Source organism: Uloborus diversus, chromosome 4, assembly GCF_026930045.1.
Source record: "Uloborus diversus isolate 005 chromosome 4, Udiv.v.3.1, whole genome shotgun sequence".
NCBI classification, from domain to species: domain Eukaryota; kingdom Metazoa; phylum Arthropoda; class Arachnida; order Araneae; family Uloboridae; genus Uloborus; species Uloborus diversus.
The window spans coordinates 17,377,512-17,397,510 of NC_072734.1; the positions used below are offsets into that span (position 1 = coordinate 17,377,512).

Here is a 19,999-nt window from a genome sequence, read left to right on the forward strand (position 1 = left end):
AAATAAAATACTTTGCGCTGAAAGTGTTAAAATAAGTGCAACGTCAAAGGGCGCAAATAAACGAAACCATTGTTTTAAATGTGTTTTCACACATACTGTACTATTTTGAAGCAAATAGTAATATCGTTTCAAAAAAAAGTTTCGTTTTTTGTACTGACATTATCAAAATGTCTTACATTTTGACAATAAATGAGTATTTAATCCACAATATTATTTGATCATTTCTCTACTATTCATTCGAAATACTTAATACGATTTCCAGCTTCAACCAATCCCATTTTTATCGATTTTTTAAGTAAGTAAATTCAGTTTAAAAAATAATGCACGTTTCGGGGAACTTTTAAAGGATATTCCACTGAACTGTAAGGTTCCGTGAACCTTAATTTAAGAAACGCTGCTCTAAACAATGTTCGCGGAAAACGGCTCCATTACGTTATCGGAGCTTAGACAAAAGCTATTCATTCAGGACACATCAAGAAGGTATTTTAAGTGGCGTTCCCTGTCTCTCCGGAAAAGAATTAGAGCAGCATCCTTCTATCTACAGCCACATGTCATCCCCCCCATTCAGTGACTCATGCATGATGCCACCTTATAAAATCAAATAGGAAGCAATCTTGTTTCCAGAAATTTTGGAATCTTCGGCATGTGGCAACAAACACTCGTCTGATAAATGCCTAAAAGTAGAGGACAATCATAGTAAATTGTGCTTACGACAGGGAACTGTTAAAAGTGATGGGGGAAATGTTTTGGCATTTTAAAATATTTTTTAGGGGTTCTATTTGCTTTTGTAGTAGCACAAGATAACACTGTTTCCTCATAATACCCACTACTTCAAACTCTGGCAGGTTTCGCTCACATTTTAGGTCATTTCATTTATGAAATTTTATCACAGGCGTCGACAAAAAATTTTTTTTTGAGTTTTAAATACAAGATCATCGAAAAAGAATGTCAGGAGTTTACAACCTAATTAAAAATTAAACGCATGGAAATAATTTTTGCGTTTAAAGGTAGTGCAAGAATATTATTTTAATGTCGAACATGCATCAAAAGCACAATCTGCAGTTTGTTATGCAGAATTTAAATTGTAGCAATGCAATGCAAATGGCGTGCATTACATCTCAAAGAAAAGGCGCTAGATAAAAAAAGCATTACATTAATGAATAAGCAATTCAAATAAAACTGAAAATGTATCGAACTTCTAAGAGCTTTTAGTTTGATTCTCGTTCTGGTCGAATTTCCTTCGATGTAGTTCTCAACCAGTCACGTGAACGCAATCGCATCCAAGTCGCCAATATGACAACAAATCCGTCACGTGACCGAACAGAAGCCAATATTAAAGTTAATCCCAGGAAAACGAGAATTGGGCTCCATAATGTGAAGTGAAAAAAAGTTCTGATGTCAGAGACTTGAAATGTCGAATCATAATTGCAACTGAAATTGTTTCTCCAGAGATGCTCCAGGAAGATCCTATCATCCTGGTGTTTGTTGGAGGACAAATGCACGTATCGAAACGTATTAAAATGAGTAAAAACTTAGTACTTTTTAAAACATTTTAATGCCAAATTCATGTTTAAATGTGCTCGTTAATGTGCCTGATACTATTTTGTGGTGCCCGATTTCTTTGTCGATGACCCTATACTTTATGGTCGAATTTTTATTATGAGTAATAAAGAATGTAAAATATGAAGAAAAAAATATTGTATTTTACTCCAATATTCATACCCCCATTCTCACAAAGAAACGTTTAGCCACCCAATCGAAATTAGTCGATAACAATAAAACTAAACGAACTCACATTACATATCGTGCATCAGTTATAATGACTTCTTATTTTCGTAGGATATTTTGATCGTCTGTCATCAAAATTATTCCATGGAAACAGAGTGGAACAATGAAAATAAGCTAAGATAATTGCATCCACGTGGTTTTAAGCTACATGTAAAAACAACTTCACTCATTTTTTGTAACTTTAAAACCTATGCAATGTACCTTCTGGATCTTTTTTTTTTTTTGAGCAATGATATTGCTTATTGTTCTCATTTGACTGTTTTGAATTCCTATGATTTTATTTCCCCCCCCCCCCGCCTCCCTCTGCAGCACCACCGTCGACCGGCCTCACGATGCTGCTCCTATAGCGAAAACAGTCTCCAGGTTGCATCCATATCCTACACACACGCGCATACATACACAACTACACATACATACAAACATACACACACATTAACACACACACAGACACAAACACACACACTCGTGATTGCGATAAACATAATTTGAATTCCAGATGTCAAACTTCAAATTAATTATTATTATTTTTCAAAAATAATAACAGCCCTTACTTTTGTAAAAACTACCGCATTAGGATTGGGAATAATGTTAAAACCAAAGGCTCCGAGGGGAGGGGGGTTGACCCACAAATTTCCCCTTCCCACCTCGCATCGCCTATGTCCCAGACACATATACAAATAAACATTCATCGCAAATTAAAGAGAATTAAGTATAAAACTACATAAGGGAAAATTACAAAAGTACAAAATACAGCCTACAAAAATACATTGTTGCACTTATTCGCATTTTATTTAAACAGAAAGTACATCTAAACTGCTGCCTGGATTAAGCGAAGTCTGGTTCGATACGGTCCGGATCAATAAGGGTTTATTGTAATCTCAACTGAGAAGTTGCGATTTAACCACGAAGGGCCGTATAACCAGAAAATAATTTCGGAGAGGGTTTTAAAACTTTCATGTTAAGCTTTGCGCTTTTTGTGCTAATGTTCAAGTCGTCGGGTTATCTATTATGAAAGCGTTTTATGCAATTAATATACATATGAAAGACATTTGAGTTGGGAACAATATTTTTTGGAAATTTTTAAATATAAACGAACATTTAAATGTCAAACCGAACTTTTCGGATAGGGGCGGTTGAACCCTAAGACCCCCCCCCCCCCTTGTATACGACCCTGTAACCACGTAGTTTGTCCTTTAAAGAAATCGATGTAAGCTTAAAATAATATCGATACCAACTATAAGTATTCCAGCCAGCTTCTGAAGAAAACCAGCAACAAAAAGAGAGGCAAAACAATGATTCACGCAAAAAAAGGGTGTGTGAAAGAAAAAAAAAGTTATATAATACTTTCGCAAAACCGTATGAGAAGGAAAGGTAAAAGACCCGGAGGTTTATTTAGGGCTACACCTTCTGGGGAGTGTGCGTGCCTTGTCGGGTCATTGTTTTTTTTTTTTTCGCTTACACCTCCGAATATCCCTTGCTAACTTATAAAAACCAGGATCCACCACAATGCTCTAATGTACCTGGCCCTGGAGCGCCGCCAGCGGAATCACGATCTTTCAGGAGATAGCGGAATTGAGATTCATTAAGCGAAAACTCATTAGCGGGAACATCCGAGGCGTGATTTAGATTATTAAGAAGGAAGAGAACTCTTTTCACGATTCAGTTACAGTCAGGTATCTTCGGCTAGATCAAGTCCAATCTAAGAAATTAAGAAAAAAAAGGGGGGGGGGGGATCTGCCCTTAGTTTCATTCCGAAAAAGATATAGTTTTGGGTGTTATTCTGGTTTTAGTTATTAAGTGCATCTTATATTTACCAGCCTCAAGAGCTCGCAGAGTTTTGATTAAAGTTCAGATTGACTTGGCTCCCAGTCTTGTTTCCCACGAAAGCTAGCCTACGGCAGCATAATAGCTTAGTTGCATGTTTGGCGTTTGTATTGCGTTATTTGGTGTAGATGTTTTCCCCTTAACATATCATTTCAATATTCATTATAACATCAAAAATCTGACACCGAAATGAAAAAAAAAAATGTTGTTACAACTTACATGTTTCACAGTAAAAAATAATATATATGGTAACTAGTCCTAATATCCATGTTGGCAGTACTTTTTAACGTAAAGAACAAGACTCAAGCAGCAGGGTTCGAGCTTACATTCTCTTTGTTCCGAGAGAACGGCGCTCCTAACATCTATAACGAATAGGACTGGAGGGTAGAAAGAGAAAGGCGAAATGGATGCTTCGCACCGTAAAACACGCGGTGCAAAAATTAGTTCTGCAATAGTTTACTTTTTCAAGTACAATTCAATATAAATGTTCTCTCTCTACGCTATAAACACTCCATTTTACAATAAAATAGACCTCAAAAATTTCCAAAACTTTTAACAGTATTAGGTTAAAACTTAAGTTGATTTACTGTTCGTTTTCCTAAGCCGAGACATAGCGCCAATTTGCGCATGCGTCAGGTCTGCTGTGATTTTATCAAAATAGGGAGGGAAATCCGGAAGTAAAAGGTGCAAAATAACGTGTTCAAAGACTGCAAGTGCGAGTGGTAAGTGCCCATCCTCAACCTATCGCCCCCTTTTGAAATGGAATCTGTCCTAAATGGTAGTCTTCGCTTTCGAGAACGGACAGTATTAAGGGAATGGAAATAGTATCAGATTCACGGTTGAAAGAAACATGAATAATTTCCGCAGGATCGATGAATTATCTTTTGTAAAGGTTCGGTTTTTAAGAGTTTTCTGGTTCTCCATCTCGGACTGCTAATTAAGAGATGTTGTTATACGGGAAAGTAGGCTTGTTTAATTCTGGAAAAAACTTCTCGCTAAAGATGTATTGCGCAAGAACAGTGACATGATAATGCGCTTTAGTTGATCAAGTGATTTTGGAAGTTATCATTTCTGTCTTAACGTTACGAAAATATTTCTTCTTAACAGTCGACATTACTGTATATTGAGTGTTGACACGAGCCGATAGAACTCGAAGCCATTTTGCTTAACAACTCCATTCTCGTAGCGGCTAAGTGAATGCTGATATTCGCCGTTGTATAAACTAAACATGAAGTTAACTAAACATGAAGTTCTTTACCATGTTATATACAATTTGGGGAGTGATCTTTCTCTCTGTACATGATGCTAATTCCACCATTAGTTTCATTAGAAACGAATATTCTTGAGCTTGCAAATTTCGTAGAAATACCAGATAAAATCCATTTAAAAGCTCTGCTTTAAAATGAGACTATGAAATGTAAACAATTAACTACATCGGGCACCTAGCCGTCTGCGGGACATAGGTATACATCTACATGTGTAGTAAGAAACCTTGCCAGCTTTCGGTCACAAATGTTTTTCATTGTTTACGATCTCATTTTCAGCAGAGTGTGCTAACAAGCAGAATTTTCTACAAAGGATGTTGGTTGCTTTTTCTTTCTTGATGGAATGGGGTTACAACGACGAAAGTAGTGATCTCCAAGATTTTATCACACTATTCGGTGAAGTTTGGAAGGAGTTACGCTGTTTAGTTAAACTGATCAAAATCTGCAGAAAAAGTGTGCCCTTTTCAATTCGAATTTTCACTTATCACAGTTTAAAAAAAAATGTTTTTCATATCCTGATTTTCTGCCAGCTACAAACAGCGTTTATTTCAATAGATTATCTCTCCAACAGCGAGGATTAATTTGCTCCATATGACGATGACGTCACAGACCACAGCACCTTCAACCAATCAGTATCCTTGAGTTAAAGACATTTTTAATGGTGTAATAAATGACAGTCAATTAGTAAACGAATCTCGCCAGCATGGAGGCACGGTTAAGCTGGATAATGAAGTGTGCTGATTGTAGGAGATCACGAGTTTGCATGAGCATAAATACGTACATATATCAGGAAAAAACTAATAAAAATTGATTTATTGGTCGTTTATAAAAGAAGGTAAAATCGATTGGACGACTGTTTTGCTTTTTTTTTTTTTTTTCATTATTGGCAGTTGAACGCTATAACAAAACGGAAAATTTTGAATATTTTTGCCTAGTCTTGATGGTTTAGTTTATAATTTATTTCTTCCTCCTTTTTTTTGTGATGACGAAATAATTTATAATTTCAGTTCTGTTGAGCTCTGACAAGTTGCGGACACTCTATTAACAGTTTTGTTACTTAATTATAATTACAATTCTCTTGCACACGTATTTTAAAGAAAACGCAGTTGTCCCTAACCGGCCTAACCCTACTTCTGGTATATGTTACGGGAATAACTCTTAATTGTGAAAAATATCTGTGTTGGAGAAATTTCTTTTTGAATCTAATCAAGACGAAACAGCAAAAACGAATTTAAAAAAGTTAAAAAGGACAGGTAATGGAAAAAACTGCTTACAAACAGTCGCGCTTCGATGGGAGGTCCAGTGACCTCCTCAAGTTCTCCTTTTCCGGTAAATGCTGACTGATAATAGGGAAAATTTGGATTCAGTATTGCAATTTTATAAAAATATTTTAACTTGATTCGCAACATTAGGGGGTTTCGTTTTGACAGTGTAATCGAGAGAAAAGTAAAAAATCAATCTACTTAACTTGAATGATTTTTACTGAAGCTAAAAAGACTAGGAATGATAACAACACACAAAAGGGATAACTTGAAACTGATTTTACAGTGTTACTGGTTACAACTTAGATTTGAAATAAACTTGAGGGAATTTAAGAACTCCAGAACGGAACAACGACCTATCTACAGAGCCCTCAAACCCAGATTCCTTATAAGTTTCGTAGCAACCTTTAGTGAATATAATTTTCTCCCTTAATTTTCGTTTTTCATGACACAAACAGTCTGAAATGGAAAAAAATGTACGAATGTCTCGAAATTTTTTTTCGATATATAGAAACTATTTTTTTATGTAATGAACATAAAAATTTGCTGGGATTTCGATATATAGAAAATTTCGATATATGGAGGTTCGACTATATATATATATATATATATATATATATATATATATATATATATATATATATATATATATATATATATATATATATATATATATATATATATATATATATATATATATATATATATATATATATATAGATAGATAGATAGATAGATATGGGTCATTCTCCAGAAAACGTAACTTTTGAACGCAAATATTTTTCAATTTCAAAACCTTTAGTTTTCTTTTGTTTTTCATTCTTACATCATAATGACATTGATAAGGTCTGTCTCGGAGGTGATGAATTTTCCATTAATATAGGCCTGATAGATACATTTTTCATGGAATTTTTTTTTCTTCGTTGCTACAATTTGCACATGTTAAGCGTATGAAAATATGTTCACTTTTTTTTTACATTAATTTGCATCCCTGAAATTCAAGTTCACGGAGGTGAGAAGTCAGAATAACCAGACTAAGTTTTAAGCAAAATATATCTTCTTGTTTTCTACAAAAATCTCCCAACTTCAGCTATGGCTGAAAATAAACAAGGGGGCTGGCTCCCTTGTATCATGGAAAATAAAATTTGATGTCATTATTGCCACGCGTTAATGAGGAATAGCATTTTGTGTTTAGGTAACTTAGGTGAGAATTTATTGTGACACATAACTCATTGTCCTTCTGAAAGGAACTAAAACACTATATTAAGAAATTAAATATACTTAAGCAATTAGTGTTTACGACACTTGTGAAAGGAATAATAAATAAATAAGTATATACTTTTAATTAAACAAGTTATTAAGCAACATAAACAGTCACACAGGGGTGTGTGACATGCCACGGAGGTGAGAATTCACATGTTGTGAACCAAAAAATACTAAAATAAAAATTATTATTAAAAAATTGTTGGCAGGTTTCAATAGATATATTTTTGATGAAATTAAAAATCATTGTTAAATGAATTGTTCCTTACAATTTTTACCGTGAAAGGCGTGTGACAGAAAAATTACACTTGTGAAGAATGACCCATATATATGTATATTAGTCATTCGGAAAAATTCGAAGTTTCATTCGGTCGATTGCCAACTTCTCCTTCCAAAAAAATTTAGGATTGAAGCGCTCCTGTTTACAGAAGTGAAGAACAACTAACTAAAAATAAACTAATAGAAAAGAGTTAGCTTCGGAGCAGGGAAAATGATCCTCTGGCTCCAACTCCCGGATATTTTAGAGTCTTCGACTCCGACTGTTTCAACTCAAAATCCGTCCGACTCTGGCTCTGACATCGCTGCCTTGCTTACTCGAAGAGAAAACGACAGTTCTCTTGAAATTTTAACCCTTTCGACTTCTAACGCCGACTTCTTCACCACAAAATCAGTCCGACTGCGACTCCGCAAGCATTGGCAAAGTTGCGTTCTTGGTGGGAAAATGACTCTTCTGTAAATCTTTCAACTGTGAATTTCTCGCTCTTTCCTACAACAATCTTCTACAGGGCCTGATTACCCAAAAGGCTCAGGAAGCTCGAACTCTCACTCAAGTTTTTCATAGAGTCCAAAATGACTGAAAAACTGAGCTAAAAAAAAATTCCATTTTCTCTACTTTTACTTACATTTTTAAAGAGATTAAAAACTTTAGAGCTTCAATATTTTTTTTTTCTTTTTGGAAGAATTTGCAAAAATGAGGAAACGTTTGGCAAAATGCTGTTTTCAAATGTGTTCATACGCTAAATGTCGGTTTTGCTCGATTGAGTTAAAATACACTATAATCAGTGATGTTCCCATCAACTTTGTCTGAGGGTATACTCCCATTAATCCATTACGCACAATATGTGTTTGCGATCATATACATAGCATCTCATATTATGGAAATTTTTGAAGCTTGAGGGTATACGCTATATGTCTAAAAAATGTTTGAGAGTATACGGCGTGTATGGAGTTATGCCCTATGGGAACACCGCTGACTATAATTACATATAATTAATTTTGTGAAGTGATAAATCTTAAATAATCTGATCTAAAAACTTATCACTCTTATTCGTTGAGAATTGCTGGGCAAACTTACGCAATGCAGGGAGGAGGGAAGGGGGACTTTTTTTTCTAAGCCACTTTTGAAAATAGTACTTGTAGTCCCGGTAGCAATTACAGTGTGCGAGGTGCGTCTACGACTTTTGAGGAAGTCTGCAGACTGTTTCATAATTAGGGGAGAGAAAACGTAAAATTTCTTACAGAAAAAGATCTTGCATTTCAACAAACGAATATTTGTACCGTATTTTCTGGGATATAATCCACAGGTAGCATGTACTAGTAGTTTTTAAGTTTAGCATCTTATTTTTAAGTATCTCTCAGGGTCGATTTCAATTTTACGATTGATATGAAGTCGACTTATCCTGCAGACTATTTTAGGACTTTCAATTTACGTCAAAGACTAGTAGTTTTTAAGTTTATCATCTTATGTTTAAGTATTTCTAAGGGCCAATTTCAATTTTACGATTGATATAAAGTCAAATTATCCCGCAGACTATTTTAGGACTTTTATTAATTTACGTCAGAGACTGTTGAAGAAAACTCAGCTTACGGGCTTGTAGCGTTAGTGAGTTTTGTTTCAATCTCCGTAGAATTTTTTGAAAAATTATCCTAAACAAAAAGTGGGGTCTTGAAAAGATTCTGAGCGACGCGTAACTTCAAATGTCAAACGATCCCTGCTCATCCACATTAAGTATGCATACGTGAGAGAGATCCATCATTCACACGAGCACTAACGTATGAACGCAGAACGTCTGTTAAGCTGTTTAATCACACATTCGAGAATCGTCGCCACATTTCAACGAATCCTTAAGCCAAGATAAATGATCATTTCGGAATAAATGTTATTGCTCGTGGCGACGCGAGAAACTTTGCCAAATTTTGATGCACTCCGATACTAAATAACCAACTCGGTGACCTTCAGGCGAGTGGTTCACCTTTCCATCAGGAGAAGAGTGCTTGGGGGAGAAAACAGCAATAGGGCGTGGAGTGATTGGTTGCATTTTGCTTCGCAAAATCCTGTTCTGATCTCCCATCATTGTATTGTTAGTTTTGTAGCTCTTTATTGGCAGTGGTTTCGTCCATGAATGATAAGTTCTAGACTTTTTTTTTTCTAAATCTTTATCTTTATCTTTTCTTTACTAATAATAAAGCTGAAAGTCTCTCTGTCTGTCAGGATCTCTGTGACGGCATAGCGCCTAGACCGTTCGGCCGATTTTCATGAAATTAGACACAAAGTTAGTTTGTAGCATGGAGTTGTGCACCTCGAAGCGATTTTTCGAAAATTCGATGTGGTTCGTTTTTTATTCCAATTTAAGAGCAAAATTATCATAAGACGACGGACGAGTAAATTACGAAATTATCATAACGTGGAGCCGTAACATGGGCACAAACCAATCGGCGAGATACAAAATTGTCATAACGTGGAACCGTAACATGGGTACAAGCCAATTGGCGAGGAAATTCACCATACATTATTTGTAAATGTACAGGTGAACCAAAAGATCTTTTAATTTTTCTATTACGGGCAAAGCCGTGTGGGTACCACTAGTAAGAAATAAAATATTGACATCTTTTTTTTTTGAGGGGGAGGGGTTGGGGAGAAGGGATATCATCTCTCTCTCTCTCTCTTTTTTCTTTTAATTGGTTTTTCTTTTTTGAATACACACGAATTGCTTTCTTCACTTGACCAAAGTTGATGTTGCTTTGATTTTTCAGGTTGCCATTACGACGATTGTTTTTAAAATTTATTTAGAGAACGAAATTTTCGTCGTCATAATTACAAATCGTCTGCCATTTGATTTTATTCATATTTTTTTCACGGCTAAACTCAAGCAGACTTTACATTTAAAAAAGGGGGTGGGGGTTGTGTAGAATTACGTTTTTATAGAAAAAAGCATCTATATAGATGAACTTTAACAGCAAAACTTCATTTAACTACAAAATTTCCAAATTACTCACTCCCACTATTTAAGATTGATAAGAAATACAAATGCATAACGTTATACGCTGTAATCTTTATGAGAAGTGTACGGGTGGATATCGGCCATAAAATCTGCATCTTTATTTCCGCATCTTAACCACCATTTCTTTTTTTATGGATATGTCTCGTATTACATATTCCAGAAAATGACCAGTCGTAATATGACGAGTATGAATTTCTTGGCCATTTCAATTCGATTGCATTTGCAAAAACAAGAAACCTAACGAGTCGGGTCCTATCGCCATTCGTGTTTGCGAAAAACATAAATTGAATACAAGGCGTTAAAATTTAAATGAATAATGTTTTTTTTTTTTGAGCAATCACGATTGCTTATTGTTCTCACTTGACAATTTTGAATTCCTATGATTTTATTCCCCCCCCCCCGCCTCCCTCTGCAGCACCACGGTCGGCCGGCCGCCTCACGATGCTGCTCCTCTAGCGAAAACCGTCTCCAGGTTACGTCACTTACTAGCCTACACTTACACATACACCTACACACACACATACACACACACGCATACATACAGACACACACACACATACAGACACCTACACATACACACACGCATACATACAGACAGCTACACATACACACACACAAACACACACCTACACATACACACAACTACCCACACGTACACATGCCTACATACACATACCCCCACACACAAACAAACATACCCCCCACACACACAAACACGCCTATACACACACACACTCGTGATTGCAAGGAAATATAATTTGAATTCAAGATGTCAAAGTTCAATTTTTTTTTTTTTTAAAGGAAACTGAATTAATGTCTGACAGATTTTGGGGAAATATAACAGAGAGAAAGAGTCAAAAACGCATCAAGGCTAAAACACAGATCCAACAGTTACATAGAACAGTTACATATAGCAGTTACATCTTCCAAAGTTTATATATTTGATGACTTAGTCCATTTGTTTGATGGATTTCTTTGTAATTAGTCTTACTATACTATTAGTCTAATGAAATGGGTTGCTTTATTTAAAACTTAACATTAAATTTTAAATTGCAACGTTTTTTTGGCAACGTTTGACGAGAAAATAAGCGCTTTCTTGTTTTGAACAGTTTGTCTAAAAATTTTGAAAATGAGCGACATACCTGCGACGCAAGAAAACACACCCATATCCGGGCTTTTGCTGGCTTTCTTACTTTGTACAAAAGTACAACTCCCTCCCCCCCCCCAAAAAAAAGAAAAATATATCCCTTCACTTTAATTTTAAAAAAAAAGCGAAATCATTACTTGAAAAAGTTTTACGTGGTACGATACAGGGATTTGTTTTTTTTTTTTTTTTTTTTATCTTACTTCTTATTAAAATAAAAAAAAATGATGTGACAGCTAGTATACTATTAAAAGGAGAGAACAGAAGAGAAAGGCGAAAAACACTTTTGAAAGTTCAAAGTTCATCATTGCACTGTAAACTTGTGGGTTATTTACCGCCTCGATCCTCCTCCTTTCCTGCCCGTTTAACAAATTCTACTCCACAAACACTAAGGCCCCATTCACACGAGGTAACATAGTTGAATCAGCTTTCGGACAGGCGGTTATTAGAAAGTGTAACCTGGTAGAAAAGTAAAGTAATCGCCTGGTATCCTTCACGCGTCTGGTGTGCCGACACACCAGGCACATGTGCGGGATACCATTCTCATTACGGTGAGTGTAATCAACTTTTTAGTTGATTACACTCATCGGGATATTGCCAAGCGTTTGCTTCACGCACAAGTAAACTAGTTGAGTCAACTCGGTTCAGCTTTAAAAGCGTTGTGAACATAGGCGGATTTACGAGGGTGCCAGTGGGTGCGCCGCACCCCCAGCAATTTTGGTTGAATTTTCAAAGAAAATTTAAATGAAATATATTTTACCAGGAGAAAATATATATTTCTCCTCAGGAATTTCGTAAAACAACTTATATTTTTCGACAGCTAAATGCAAGTTAATTTACTTGAAAGCAAACTCAAAAATACAATAATAGGCAGCTTTTACTGTGTGACCCGGTCACGACACAGTGCGAGAGAAATTGTGCTGCACGAATTAAAAAGAAGTATTTCTCCACTTAAAAAAGAAAGATGATAAATAATTACATAAATCGAATAAAAACATTCGTTTAATTATTTTTCAGAGCTGTATTATATAATAACTTTATACTCTGTAATTGGGTATGTATTGGTATAACATTACAATTTTCTTTTTCTTTGAAACAACCATGGCAAATGAAGTCAAAAAATATGGCTATTAAGATATACTTCCTCAAAAACGATATAAAGTCCTTACACACCATTCCAGTAAACAGTACAATAAAATCACTCTGAAATCAACTACAAATTAACATTTCTGCTGTAAAATTTCAAAATTTTCTGAAGGGGGCGGGGCAGTGCTATCACTGAGTTCCGCTACGTTGCCTTTAATATGAATAATAGTCTCCAAAATAGTTACCAGATACAGAAAATAATTTCTAAAATAGTCTCCTATTTAAAAAAAAAATCATTTATATCAATTTAATGCCATGAAGTGGGACAGACCTACGTGGGGTAAATTTTCTCCGAACAACCTTTAAAAGGGAAAACTTCAAAAAATATTTTCCAAATTTTAGCCCAACTCTGAATAAACACCAGTGAAACCAGCACTGACACATTCTAGTATATTTTTCTCACTGTCTGACTGTTAATTAAAGACAACAGTAAAATACTGACTCTATAAAAAGAGTTCGAAGCGTCATATTCATATTTCCGATCGAAAGAAAATTAGCTCTCGTGAAAAAAAAATGAATGTATAGTACGAATAAAAGAAATTAAGGACCAAAAGAAAACAGTAAAAAAAATAGTTGAGAAACAGAAATCGCGATTGCAAAAACTAATCCTTTACAAAAATCGCACTCACAAAAACGATACCGTTAAGAAAATTGCGATCTTTTACGATCGCGACGAAACCTTACGAAACTTCTTTGTCATCAAAATAGTCGCATTTGCAGTCAAAATAGCAGCTTTAGTCGCCCTTTGCAGTGCTGTATCCCCCTCCCTCATCCCCTGTATTGCAATGGTGTAGCTACAGTTTCTGTCGCCTGTCTTCCTCTATTTGCCACTTTTTCATTGAGACATATCTAATACATTAAAGCATTGAAAATTATTGCTCAAAATAGAAAACTTCCTTTAAAATAGCAAAGGGAAACTAATTTAATTTAATCCGTATTCTTCCTACAAAAATAAAGGGGGCGGATCAGGCGCCTATCTCGGAGAAATATTCTGAATTTACATCAAAAATTGCAGTTAAAAGTAACTTTTGGGGGAATGGGGTTCTCTACCGAATCTTTATCAAACCTGAAGTCAGTTTAAGCCTTTGAGGACGATTGAGAGTCAGCTTGTATTCCGTGACAAAGTTCCAATAATTTGTTTTCCCTGCATTAATTCAGCACTGGCAAAGAAACAACTTTTACAGAAATATATTTGATATTCATATACAGAAACAGATGTTATGTTTCAGAAATATATTTGATATTACATATTTGAATATTTTTCGGAAATTTAAGTTTTAAAAATACAATATAAGTGTTGAATTACATTTTAAGGACATTAAATGAATGAGGAAGGTTCAAGGGCTGACTACGGAAATATTTCAACTTTGAACACTGAAATGACCGTTCAGTCATACCAAAACCTTACATTTCAAAGGTTTTTTTTTCTTTGCCTCCAGTATTAGATTTAAAGTATGATTCCCTTATTTGATTTTTTTTTCACACCAAAAGTACTGAATCGCCGCCCCGGGCGGGCCACCCTCTCCGCCCCTCCCTAGCTACGCCACTGCTATTCGCAACTCCAGAGCTCGAATACACCTTGCGGTGATTAACAATGCAATTGAAAAAGGTAAAACATTCCGTTCCACGTGTTTTCTTTGGGGTAAATTACAGGCTTCAGACAGTTAATGATGTAATGTAATTTCAAAGGAACAGAAAAGAAAGCCTCCCACAAACACGACGAAATATAACTGTCAATCACTAAGCTTCAAAGTAAGTTATAAGTTACGGCATTGGTTTGTTTTACCTTTTTCGTTCGCCATTAGACTTTGGCTGCAGCGCCCTCTATAGTTTATTGGAGTTGCGAATTTTGTTGCACCGCAGAATTCACAGCCTAAATCCGCCTATGGTTGTGAATCAGTTGCTGGAACAAATTTGGCATATTAGAAGAAACGCTGATTCAACTAAACTAAGTTACATAGTGCGAAATCAACGAAAAACACCATTAAACTCGTTAACAGGCAAATTTTTTGAAAAGTTGATCTTACTAGCCGCCTCGTAAGCAGGAGGCCTAAATGTTGCCATATTGAACACAACTCAAACATTGAAATGACATGTCGCCTTTCTTTCGTGTACTCTTTATCTTTAAAATTATTCTACTGCTTAATCCAAGTATTAACTTACAAGCACTCAATAGACAATTTAATTTCGTATGGTTCCTTTTGTGCCAACCATCGCATGACTTGGGGTAACTTTAATCCTTGTTGGTTAATTTTGCACCACTTCATCTTTTTTAGTGTACAGTACAGCCTCATTTATCCAGACTGAATGAGAACAAAGGCAATCCGAAAAATCTGGATAGTCTGGGTAATAAGCTTAACAAAACTAAAATAAGCAAACTTGCGGTAAAAAAAAAAAAAAAAAAAAAAAAAAAAAAAAACGTTATGCAAATTTTTGTACATGGAATTGCTTACAAGCATCCTTACATGTATACAAATTATCATAATAGGATTGGTAATGGTACTAGTAAGTATCAAGAGTTCTGAATGGTTGATTCCCCCTTCGCAGCGTGCCTGCTCAGGGGCGACCCGATGGAAGGTCACAGTGACCTCAGAAATTTCTTTTTTCGGCAAGTTTGGTCAGGCGATTCAGTAAATTTCAATATACCATTTCAATACTGAATTTAAAAAAAAAAAAAAAAAAAAAAACCTTCATAAGTCCGAACTAATTTTGACCATAGGTAGTTCAGATTTTTAAATTGTTTGGATTTTGGAAAGTAACTACAAAATGTCATTTAATCAAATAAAATGGCTATACAACATGCTTGAGCAGCACAACACACAGGGCCGCAGAGAGCCAAGGCGGGCCTCTTGTTAGTTATGTCGCCGGGCCCCTCCCGCTCCACAAAAAAAAAAGAAGAAAAAGAAAAGGAGGAAGAAGAAAATAAAGGAGGAAGAAAATGGGAAAAAAAGAAAAAAAAAGGGAGAAAAAAGAAAAGAAAAGGAGGAAAAGAAGAGGAAAATGGGGGGAGGGAGAAAAAATCAAAACTGCTTACTAGAAAACAATTAACTCTATTTTTAATGCCATAACAGAAAATACCAATTACCCCCTTTTTTCTTTCTTTTTTTTCTTTCCTTCTTTTTTTCTTTTCTTTTGCGTCAGCCCCCCCCCCCCACCCCAAGGCCCGGGTTCCTAGTTTCTGACTAGGCTGACATGGCCTCTCGTCGGGTCTAACAACACACAATACAACACATAACGCTATAATATTTAATTACATCTTTTAGCAAAAATTAGTTATCATTGTTTACTGAACATAAAAGAAAAGTGAAAAATATGTGCAGTACATTATGTGGTCTGTGAGAACTATTATGCTCTAACTAGACAAACAAAATGGTATGAATTGCATAAATATACGTACTGAGTTTTTTTTTCTTTAATTATTGTGTTCTATTATTTATTTCGCGAAATGTATTCCATAGCAATAATTGTCGAGCAGGTTATTAAAACTTAATGGGAGTGCGTTCGGATTTTTGACGTTTCGGATTTTTGGGGTTTGGATCTTTGTAGCTATACTGTATCATTTTTCTGGTTCAGAGTTGTACTACTTACATTAAAATAGTTTATATATAGATAAATCTTCTTTATCTTTACTAATAATAAAGCAGAAAGTCTCTCTGTCCGGAGGATGTCTGTAGGATGTCTGTAGGATGTCCGTAGGATGTCCGTAGGATGTCTGTGACGAGCATAGCGCCTAAACCGTTCGGGCCGATTTTCATGAAATTTGGCACAAAGTGAGTATGTAGCATGGGGGTGTGCACCTCGAAGCGATTTTTCGAAAATTCGATGTAGTTCTTTTTTTATTCCAATTTTAAGAAAAAAAAAACTATCATAAATTACGAAATTATCATAACGTGTAACCGTAACATGGGCACAAGCCAATTGGCGAGATACGAAATTATCATCTTCTTTACTAATAATAAAGCAGAAAGTCTCTCTGTCCGGAGGATGTCTGTAGGATGTCTGTAGGATGTCCGTAGGATGTCTGTGACGAGCATAGCGCCTAAACCGTTCGGCCGATTTTCATGAAATTTGGCACAAAGTTAGTATGTAGCATGGGGGTGTGCACCTCGAAGCGATTTTTCGAAAATTCGATGTAGTTCTTTTTTTATTCCAATTTTAAGAAAAAAAACTATCATAAATTACGAAATTATCATAACGTGTAACCGTAACATGGGCACAAGCCAATTGGCGAGATACGAAATTATCATCTTTACTCTTTACTAATAATAAAGCAGAAAGTCTCTCTGTCCGGAGGATGTCTGTAGGATGTCTGTAGGATGTCTGTGACGCGCATAGCGCCTAAACTGTTCGGCCGATTTTCATGAAATTTGGCACAAAGTTAGTATGTAGCATGGGGGTGTGCACCTCGAAGCGATTTTTCGAAAATTCTATGTGGTTCTTTTTTTATTCCAATTTTAAGGAAAAAAACTATCATAAATTACGAAATTATCATAACGTGGAACCGTAACATGGGCACAAGCCAATTGGCGAGATACGAAATTATCATAACGTGGAATTGTAACGTCGGTACAAGCCAATTGGCGAGAACATTCACCATACATTATTTGTAAATATACAAGCGAACCAAAAGACCTTTAATTTTTCTATTACAGGCGAAGCCGTGCGGGTGCCACTAGCTACTAATAATAAAGCAGAAAGTCTCTCTGTCCGGAGGATGTCTGTAGGATGTCTGTAGGATGTACGTAGGATGTCTGTGACGAGCATAGCGCCTAAACCGTTCGGCCGATTTTCATGAAATTTGGCACAAAGTTAGTATGTAGCATGGGGGTGTGCACCTCGAAGCGATTTTTCGAAAATTCGATGTAGTTCTTTTTACTTCCTTTTACAAAAAAGGAAGTATTGTATTCGCGAAAAAATTTTCACTCAAAAATCGCCCTTAATTTCCATTTTGCTCACCCCCAAAATGAATGTTGAGTTTTTTTTTCGATTCGACCACATGCGGAAAAGTGCTTAAGAATGTATAGACACGCGAAATATCCATTTTGACCATCACCGAGGTAATTACAACGACTTTTCTCGTGACGTCTGTATGTATGTGCGTATGTGCGTATGTGCGTATGTGCGTATGTGCGTATGTATCTCGCATAACTCAAAAATGGTATGTCCTAGAAAGTTGAAATTTGGTACATAGACTCGTTACTAATAATAAAGCAGAAAGTCTCTCTGTCCGGAGGATGTCTGGATGTCTGTGACGCGCATAGCGCCTAAACCGTTCGGCCGATTTTCATGAAATTTGGCACAAAGTTAGTATACAGCATGGGGGTGTGCACCTCGAAGCGATTTTTCGAAAATTCGATGTGGTTCTTTTTTTATTCCAATTTTAAGAAAAAAAAAACTATCATAAATTACGAAATTATCATAACGTGGAACCGTAACATGGGCACAAGCCAATTGGCAAGATACGAAATTATCATAACGTGGAACTGTAACGTCGGTACAAGCCAATTGGCGAGAAAATTCATTATACATTATTTGTAAATATACAAGCGAACCAAAAGACCTTTAATTTTTCTATTACGGGCGAAGCCGTGCGGGTGCCACTAGTTAAAAATAAAAAGGTAAACCAAGACTGATCCACTTACGCTGAATATGACACGTCCGATGAGATATCAGCCTTGTCCGAGCGAAAATTGAAACCTCTTTGGCTAATTTCTCAAATGATTGCAAGGTGGAGTATTCAAGCTATAGAACTGAAAGTACAAGTTAAAAAAAAAACAATGGCGAGACCAAACTCCATCAAATTATTTTTATCAAAATTTCCGTACATGTTTTGAAGGAAAAAAAGGGAGTAGGCTAATTTCAGATACTTTTTCGTGACAACTTCTTTCCTTTTTTGAATTTTTTCCTTTTTCGATTCACCGTTAAACACTTCCAATTAGATCGAATATTAATAAAACAAAATGCTCTAACCGTTGCCAAGCATGTTTTATTTGAGCAGACGATCTTAAAAAAGAAAATAAATCTTACTTTGCTACATAGTGAATTTCCCATCCGTGTGAATTCCAATCCTAAACTCTTTACATCGTTCGTTTCCGGTGCACTACTTTCCGAAATATCTTCTCCTCTACATGTACACAACACTGGAAGGGGCGAAAGTTTGCACCCTTCAAAAAGATCTCCGAGATTTTTGTAATCATCTTCCGAATATTGCATCAGAAGAGTGAAAAAGCATTTTCTCCATCCGTTTTGTTTGTACTCTCTCGAGCGAATGCGATCTTTTCTTCAATTCCGTCTTCTGCTTCTTTGTTGTTGGAAAATTCTAAAAATAAGCTACTCAATTCCCCTAGAATTGGACTTTTTTTTTTTTTTTTTTTTTGCTCCCCTTCCGCCCTTGCAAAAGTGAAGGAAAAGTTTTCCACGTTGCCATGGTGACTCGTAGTCATGACAACGTGTCGCGAAACAGGTCGCAGAGAACAGATGTGTGCTCTGGGAGAGAAAAAGATTGAGCACTGAAAACTTTCTCTTATTTCCCTCCTTTTCTCCCTCTCAATCTGTTTTGATGCTTTTAAAAATCTGTTCCCATCATAGAAGATGCAATCCATTCAAGTTTTTGAAAAGGAAACTGAAAGTATTTTTTTCTTCTTGCACGTAATTTTTTTTAAACATGAAGTGCGATATATAAATGCGTACAATAATATACTAGATTGAGCATTCAATGCCAGATTCAGGCTTCTACACGACCCCTATATCACCTTAATATAGAAATAATATTGAGGGCTGTCAAAGGGAAGGTAAAAAACAAGTTTCAAAAAACTTAAATTCATAGATACTGAACGTATTGTATTTTAAAAAGAATAATTTATTCTCTAACCGTGGCTTCATGAGATTTTCTTTGTTCTTTGGTATACTATATACAGTGGCTCCCAAAAGTGTTCGTACACTTTAAAATTTTGTAGTAAAACCAAAATAACGCAAAAATGAATTCGAATGTGAAGTCCAATTTTTTTTCACACCATTCCTATGCCA

At 35.7% G+C, this 19,999-nt stretch overlaps 1 protein-coding gene across 1 annotated transcript in view; it reads right to left on the reverse strand.

Annotated features, from left to right (window-relative positions):
• The window catches only part of LOC129221430 (inositol hexakisphosphate kinase 1-like), a 108,521-nt gene extending 88,999 nt beyond the window's left edge, over positions 1-19,522 (reverse strand). The window contains exon 1 of the mRNA XM_054855915.1: positions 19,001-19,522. The gene's annotated coding sequence lies outside the window, so the exon portion shown is untranslated. The remainder of the gene's footprint in view (positions 1-19,000) is intronic.
• Positions 19,523-19,999: the final 477 nt, after the last annotated feature.